Source organism: Lygodium microphyllum, chromosome 28 (assembly GCF_053477565.2).
Source record: "Lygodium microphyllum isolate KBCC chromosome 28, Lygodium_microphyllum_v1.1.10, whole genome shotgun sequence".
Lineage (NCBI taxonomy): Eukaryota > Viridiplantae > Streptophyta > Polypodiopsida > Schizaeales > Lygodiaceae > Lygodium > Lygodium microphyllum.
In genome coordinates this window covers 85,465,984-85,474,876 of record NC_141162.1, presented here as the reverse complement: position 1 = coordinate 85,474,876, position 8,893 = coordinate 85,465,984, and the positions used below count along the sequence as shown (strand labels likewise).

Genomic DNA, 8,893 nt, shown 5'->3' with positions numbered 1-8,893 from the left:
TTGGTTATCTCCAAATCAAATCAGTTGATTAACGAGTGTCATAAGTCACGGTCTTCATTAACACCTTAAATATCTTTACATTCACATGCAACATAACATATTAAAGTGAACAAACTGCCTGTACCTTTGAGGTTAACCAGGGCCTTTCTCACACTTCTCTCACAATCGGCACAATCCATTTGGACCAGAAGCTCCACCATCTGCACCAACAATTATATTGCACAAGTTAGTGAAGAGAATATTGCTAAGGCGCAGAGTAAAACCGCTTCAGGAGCTACACTAGATTCTTGCAAAGTTAAGACGTTGAATTGGAAAGGTAAGCAAATGCATCATTAATCTCTGCCCATTCCAAGTACATATTCATTCAAATGACAAGATTTAACTCTGTGTAAAGGAATGACCTCACTTGTAAGGATTAGAGCCATCTTCTTTTTGCATCCTTGCCATAAAGATCCAGCCCACAACTAGATAGCTCCTCGCCATTAACATCTGTACTCTTGTCATCATAACGTGTTCTTGAGTCGAAACTCTTTGTGAAGTCAATGCAGGAAGGATTGGCATGATTCGAATCATGTCTCAACCCCACTCCACCTCCACCTGCATGCACCTCAGGGTACCCCGGTTCACTTGAGGTGGGGTGGTGATAATTTTGACCTTGTGACTTCACCTTCGAACTTTCAAAGGCATGCTGATTGGAATCTGCAAATTGCATGGTGCCAAAGAACCGTGAGCTTGATTCTCCTGCACTCGGAATTCCTATTGACAGCCTTCGCTTCTTCTCAAATGCCTCTAAGACCCAGTAATTCAAAGGGACAATTATCTTCAAGAGAGGAGATGCATAAACACTAACTTCTAACATTAACAACTCCTTAGCTTCAGCACACCTTTGAAATCCTGAATCACTGAAATTCTCCTTATTTTGTTAAACTGAAAACCATGCACATGTTTCTATTTCATATTCTCGAGGACTTCGAGCTACACCGATTATCAAAAAATGGTGCAGCAATATAGAATACTAGCATGTTAAGAAGTTTTTGACATGTTCCCATGTGGGGAAAGGGGCTGCTCTCTCTTGTTTTTCCATATAGTGCTCAACATCATGAACTACCCCAGGCCACCAGTCCCCCTACCCTCAACCGCACCTAGCACCTAGCTAGGTATGAGGTCCCTCCCTCATAAAGCTCATGATGTCGTCGTAATTCCAATGGGAATTATAGTGGGAATTTGTCTAAATCTTCTCAATGTGTAGAGATACAAACAACAGAGCACAGTGACAAACTATGGCCTAAGCTCCTGAAATTACCTTCCAAAGCAGCATCGCTAGTTATTAAATCAAGTTGAAGACAGTTGAGGAGGCGCCCAAGATCCACTGCACTTGTCCAATTCACAACTGCATCTCCATTCTGAAGTTTCAGGCATCCACGATTCGTTGTGCCTCCCCATGTTATTCCCACAGGGCTAGGCTTTTTCTTGCCTTCCTCAAGCATCACTACCAGGCTGCCACTGTCTCCTTGCATGTCAAATGCCTGCTGGTTCTCGCCCACAATCAGGAAATCAATCAAAAAGCAATTGCCCTTCTCGTCATTGTACTCAAAGGCATATGCCATGATGCTTCCTTCTGTTAGCCTTGAGCTTCTGCCATATTTTATTACCCTCCTCCCTAAGATGCTGTTGATGTTTGCTTGCAAGTCAATAGTTATAACATCTCCCATCTCACCTACCCCTTTGATAGTATTTGTGACTTTGGAGACATCAAAATTGTCCCCGAATGGAATGAAAGCACCATCAGCTCGCACAAATGTCTCTGCCCCATGATCAAACATCATCAAGTATCAATATTGTCATATCAAGAAACGAAAACCAGAATTCTTCTTTCAACTCACTGAGAAGTTTATAAGATGGACAATATAGAATGCCTTAACAGCAGACAACTCAAAAACAAGTAGCAAAGAGGGAGACCTAGATTCACACTTGTAAAAATGCCATACCACCGCTCATCTGTAATAAAAGGCATTGCCCTTTCCACTGCACCCAAATAAACACTAGGTCCAACATTTGGAGGCAGTGGATGGAACATCTTCTGGTTGGGGTAGTCCAAATCAACCGCAACATGTCGATTTGTCAGAAACCCAACCTGACGAGTCCCTGTCCTACTCTGTACTATGGCTCCAAGTGTACCAAATGTCTCCTAACCTGCAACCTGTGAAATTCACCAGAGAGAGAAACGTATTAGAAGCGATGTCAGGGGCTTGCACAATAGTCCGACTTGCAGCATGAGCATGAAGAAGATCATGATTATTCTCGATAGTTAGTGAGAAAGCCTTTTCCCTTGAGATGTCTGGAGGCAGAGCAACTGCTCAGAAACTGCTGATGTCACAATATGTTTCAAGCTTGCAGGGAATGGGGTTGTCATTCAAGCTCTTTTGGGTGTGATTGTGATCTTTTGAATGAGGTTCCATGGGCTGTATTTAGCATGAGTGTATGTTCTTAAACAATGAATAAGAAGAGAAGTAAATGCCAGAAGATCACTTTGGGTTGTCTTGGCCTTTTGTTACACCCCTATGTGTTTGCTAAGAAGGCCATTGTCTTCCCTCCATTGTTGCAGGCAAATTCAAAAATTTACAAGCAAATGGGGCAAGCTTGTCAGTCTTAACTGATGGCAATGCAGGCTTAACTGATGATGCCCTGGCAATGTTGGCCATATTAGCACCATGTGCAGAGGGCCTGATGGCTATAAGGAAGACTAGGTCCATACCTTTGCTGGTAAAACTGTTAACATTTGGGTCCACCAAAGGGAAGGAGAACTCTACTGCAGTCCTCTTGGCTATGTGAAAGAATGGAGGAGGATAAGTTAAAAGATCTGTCTTGATCCTTCCTACTGCTCTCTCCTCTTTGCAAAGGCTAGCATTGGATGGTTCTCCTAGAGCCCAAAGAAAAGAATCCCTGCTTTTGAAGATTCTTAGAGAATCTGATATTGAGTAATAAAACACGTAACTGGGAGATAGTACTTGCTCAGATAAAATCATACACAAAACCCAAGTCCTAAATGTAGATTAAAGAGTTCTCTACCATAAGTAGGTTCCAACCTACTTGTGAATATCAATGTCTCCTTGACACACTCCATCACTGTGAGTATGCATTAATTTTGCCTGCATCTTTCATTCATCCTGAATAATAGGCCATTCCTCTAAGCCAACATCATGGATCCTAACCTCATATCTTACCATTTTGAGACATCGCTACTGTCACATGGGCTTTCTCCTGCATTTAATAGGCACATGCTTTCTTGATTTCACTACTTTTTCATTTAGTGTCAATTGCAAGGTCTCAGTGGTCCAACTTGCTGCGGAATAAATATTCTTTGAGATCTTCAAAGGCTACTTCAGCATTGATGTTGTGCTTGTTAAATGATTCAATAGTTGGAAGCCCTCAATGCCCATTGAAGCTAGTAAAACCATGCGAGTTACCATTAAATTGATCCCTATCCTATATTCAAGCATTCAATCTTAAAAGTTACAAAACATAAAGACTATCAAAAGCCATCGTACATGCTCAAAATATACCTGTATATCTTCTGGCTAATAAGGTCTGATATCTAATAAGAGATAGGGCATTCGATGTGCTGAATTAAGCAAGATAAGCATCCGGTGGACTGTATATCTTCTAGCTCTCAATCTTCTCGTGTGTCTACCATGATGAGCCCTCTTCATGCCAAGAAACTACCCCACAGTATTCAAACGACAGTCAACGCTGGACCTATCACAAGGTTGATGGACGCGAACATGGTCTTCATCTACTTCATGTGCATTGTCGCATGTAGTAGCAAAGCCCCTGCCCCATTGTAAGCCCTCGATTATGCACAGTCTGAATGAGTACCCGCGCTATTGCGAAAATCAAAAGGCAACTCTATTCTCTCTTTCCTTCTTTTAATGTGAAGGTTTGATCACAAAGTATTTTGAGGTCCATGGAAAAATATGCTATTGGGCTCCAAAAAGCCTTCCCACAGGCCTCAAAAATTTGTCTTTCTAAGGAGCTTGTACCCCCACTTTGAAGACATGCTCTCTCCTCCTCATCTTTCTACATGTTGTAAGCACTTCTTTTAGATTCTATCTAGATAGTAGATCATATTTGAGCATTCTTATTGGCCCAAATGGTGCTAATGTTAATGCCCTGATGACATTCCGTAGGTTTAATATGTCTTCATCCAGTACACCTTTGTCCCCAAACAATGCCATCTTCATCATAACCTCTACATTAAGGCCTATGATTGTAATCCACCCTGTCACGTTCTTTTAGACAAAGCCTGCTTGCAAGGCAATGCCAGAGAACATGGAGAATTGACTCCCAAGATTGATGGCATATGACACACCACGCATGGATTTTTATAAACTTATTGAGCCTCTCCTTCATGTTTAGCTTCTGCATATACACCTTACATAGAGGGGTGTTCAATTTGTTCATGGAGTACTAAACCACACTTTTCTAGTGCATTTCTGCCATAATATCTTCCAATGTTCCCTAGGGAAGATGGATCTCCACTCCATCTATAGCTGCTTGAGGAACACAACATTCTTCCTGAATTCCAAATGTTTCTTGTGCTTAGCTTGAATCACCTTTTTACCTCTAGCTATGACTTCCCCTTGAATTCCTCTTCGTATGAGTTTAAAATTTCAAACCATCTTCTCATACTTTTCTTCTTCATGGCTTTGGAATTCTCTATCATCTTTTTTTAGGCCTACCTAATGCTCCTAATGATGATTTTTCCTTAGCATTTAAAATAAAGAAAATAGAGAATAAGGTATTTTGAATTTATTGTTTTGATCCTTTGTACCATTTGACTTCCTTTTCAAGTCTTATATTTCTTGAATATATCTTCTTTGAGTCTTAATATCAAGGTGCTCCGGATTTCCCATCAAGCAAAGTATGTTACAGATGCATGAGGAATACACTCCCAATTTGAGTCTAATATGCTTCTTGACATGAGAGTCTAGGGCATAGCTACTACTTAAGATGAATGCCTATTGAAACCCAAAACAACTTACTTGTACCAAGCTTCTCAAGAGGATTAGCACACAACCTACTTATACCAAGCTTTTCAAGAGGATAGGTTGAGGAGTGTACTAGATAGCATGCATGAACCAAGCTCAAAGGACTATGCCAAGGGACTATGTTCAGAGGACAATGTGGTGAAGTACAATGCATTACATGAATTTATGCAATGAGGCTAAGTCCCCTCCTAGTGATCTAGAATTGTACTCATGCTTTAGTCATTTACTAGAATTTCTTCAAGCTATTTTGATAGAAAAAGATATAGATAATTGCATGTTAGGCTTTAGATTTGCAAGCATTAATCACTACATAAAGGGCATCATTAAATTTCTTTAGTTGTTATCTTTAAGATAACACACAAATTCAGGTGTATCCACCTATAGGTGGTCTGGATCAACTCAAGTTGGCATTGACCATCCCTCTCTAATTGTTGGCCATTGCCCTAGTTATAATGTGGGAAACAAGAGTCCTACTACACTTCTAGTGTCTTATACGATAATCTAGGCTATGGATCTTCAATCTTCATTAATCTCATTGGATTCATGATGCCAAAATTAGGCCTTTCCTGTGCATGTATTTTTGGTCACTGTTGCATGTCACTTGGATCACATCATACATAATGTACAAGATAATCAAATGAATTCCTCCATCATATGCTCAGTAATTAAGTCCCCAACCCAAACACATGCATGTTACTTGGCCTATGATAGATATGAAGAATCGTTGCCGTGTTGCCGCGCATCCGAGTCGTATACGCCTCCATTTCTTTTGTTGTGCATTTGTGTTAATCTCCGCGTGTGATTCATTGTTTGTGTGATGCATTTTAATAATCCGCATCCAATGTATATATTCCCTTAGTGCATGCGCATGATTTTGTTTGGATGCATGATGTGCGTGTATTAGAAAAATATGAAAAACTGATGCCAAAGGATCTTTGTCCTGCTGCTTTGAATAACAGCCAAGGCACTGCCCTCTAGCCTGCTTACAGGCTCATTCACCATTGCTCCTTTCTCACTGAAATCCTCATGAGAGATTGATAGTATATACTATCAGAGGCAAATATAAACTGTCAGAGGCCGTCACAGTGGCTGAACAGGTTGCGAGGAGGATGAATTCCGTCAATAGGACTGAAATGCTGATTGCAAAGAGATGTCAGACATCAGATGTTGTGGAAAATCACTACGTCAGAAGCAACGAGATGAACAGAGGGTAATATGTGAAAGCTTTTACATTGTAAAGTCTTATGGATACATCCATTGCTTGTTATGAATCAAGCTAACAGAAGAAGCAATTGATCTTTTGGTTATCTGACAAGAATGTATGGGGTCGAAAACCGTGAAAGCTTTATGCAGAACATGAACCAAAATGAATGCCCTTATTACGAGATTAAGTGGATGATGATGCTATGTCTTGGCGGGAAGAGGGCCAGCAAAGATGTGAACCTGCAATTATGAAACCAAGTTTACGAGCAGAAAATGATTAGAAGGCACAATGTTGGGAGTATAGATCTCCTTACATGCAGCGGACTGCTGTCCTCCAACTAGTAGACCATAATTAGACGCAGAATGACGAAAAGGAAGGGGGAGTAATGCTAATTGGAGGGAAAGAATTTGAATGAGATAGCTTTTTGGGATCTCTCGGTCTGTTTTTGGTGTCTGTGGTGGGTCTACCTGGGACCACGAGTCTGCATTTTGGGCCGCTGGGCTTTTCCGAGAGGAGGCATGTTGAAGACGCAGAGCAGACTTATCAAGGGGAACGGCGAACAACAAGAGGATGCCACGGCTGATCCTGAAGCCTATGCTAACCTTACCCCTATGCAGAAGAAGGTTTTGGGATCTCCGTCTTAAGATGAATGCTGCAGCACAAAGTCAGCAACTTGTAGAAGACGCTGGTGAATTCCAAACAGAGCAATGGAATATGATAAGCTGACGACGATCCAACACCCCAAATATAGACGACGCTTGAGCTTATCTCGCTCATCGTCGTCGTCATCATCATCAAGAAGGTCCTTGATCATGACACCATCAACGAGAACATCAAGAAGCTTGTTTATGCAGTCAGAGGCGAGCTCTACATCCGTGCATCTGAACTGCAAAAGGAAAGGAAGGACAGCTCTGCTCAGAACCATGTATAGAGTGGGCCTCAGGGTTCCGTGCGAACAGATATTCTTCTTGCAATTATGATACAAGGCTACAATGGAGTAGAAGACTTCGTGTATGTCAGAATTGACACAAAATCGTTGCCTTGATACCAGCAAGTTTTTTTTCTGCAATCCGTTGATCAAAGCTATCTGTGAAGCTTTCAGACCTCCTGAGATCAACGAAATCGAAAGAAAGACCAGCTTCTTGGACATTATGGCTCTCAATCTGACTATGGCGGACGACGAGCTTCCTTGAACGTCGCCTCCTCATCTCTATTATGACAGAGGACTCCCATCGAGTCATCAGTGCTTGGCAACAGATTACTTCTACTAATGCTGGAACAACGTTACTGTGCAAGAAAATGCACAAATAAAACATGCAATAATATGTGATGGGTCAACAATCAAGTCGGGAGCTGTTATTGAACCTGGTGCTGTATTGTCTTTCAATGTTGTTGTGGGGCAGAATTTTACAGTCCCAGCATATTCAAAGATTTCTTTGATTCCTCAGCCTACTGAGGAGGACAGCAGCGATGAAGAGCTGGAGTATGTGGAGGGTGCAAGTGTTACTTCAAAGAGCCCCTCCAAACCTGTGCAAGGGGAAGATGAATCTCTGAAGATTGAGTGTTTTCTCTTCTAGAGGATGTCGCCGATGCAGCGGGACGCCTGTTCCTAGTGTGGAATTTTTCAGGATTCTCCAAGCGTGCTGCGTGGAAGTGCCTGATCTGCATACTCTGCTTCACACAGAGTAAATATGTCACTCTCCAGTCTTCAAAGTGGGAACCGAAAGGTAGCAATTGCCGTGGATCTTAGTGATGAAAGTGCATTTGCTGTCAGATGAGCTGTCGCCAACTATCTTCGTCCAGATGATTCTGTAATTATACTTCATGTCCAACCCACTAATGTCCGCTATGGGGCTGATTGGGGAGCCATGGAGCAGTTTATTGATACCAGTGATGAGGATACACAGCAAAACTTTGATGAACTTACTTCAAACAAAGCAGCAGATCTGGCGAAGCCTATTTCAGATGCCAAGATTCCTTATAAAATACATGTAGTGAAGGACCATGACATGAAAGAGCGTATCTGTCTTGAGGTTGAGAGGCTTGGGGTTAATGCTGTTATAATGGGAAGCAGGGAGTGGATGGCTGCATGGCCACAGCACAAGGCTTGAAAGACCAGCAGAGTAGCAACATGTCTGTGGATTAAGTGAAGTGCCTACCTATATTCTCTCAGAAATGAATACTCTCACCTTTTTATGAAGACAATTTAATACCCTGCTTTGGCTTTGGAGATACAATCAGATTGTTCCTCATTTGTGCTTAACTGAGCATATATCTTTTGATGCCTACTAGACTCCTACTTTGTATGGAATCCTGAAAATTTGTTCACAGGAATTGTTATCCAGCTGAATTTATCAAGTGCCAATGGAAAAACTGAACTCAAGCATCTGAACGTAAAATTGAATATGTTCAAATTTTTCTGAACATAAACTTCATGTAACTCACTTGACAAGGAATATAATGACCTTTGACATCAAAAATTTGAGTTCTTCTTGTTAGCCTCATTTCTTGCTGTACCTTGAACCCCGTGTTCTGCAGCTCTCGCACGATCTCTTTGACATTTCTGGTGAACCCGACGTGAAAGTGCTGCGTCATCAGCAAGATGGGAGACTCGCAAGAAGAGATGACAGATGATAATGTC

At 41.5% G+C, this 8,893-nt stretch overlaps 1 pseudogene; it reads right to left on the bottom strand.

Moving 5' to 3' along the window:
* Window positions 1-415: 415 nt before the first annotated feature.
* LOC148011707 (protein NARROW LEAF 1-like) overlaps window positions 416-8,893 on the bottom strand; it is a 167,455-nt pseudogene continuing 158,977 nt past the window's right edge.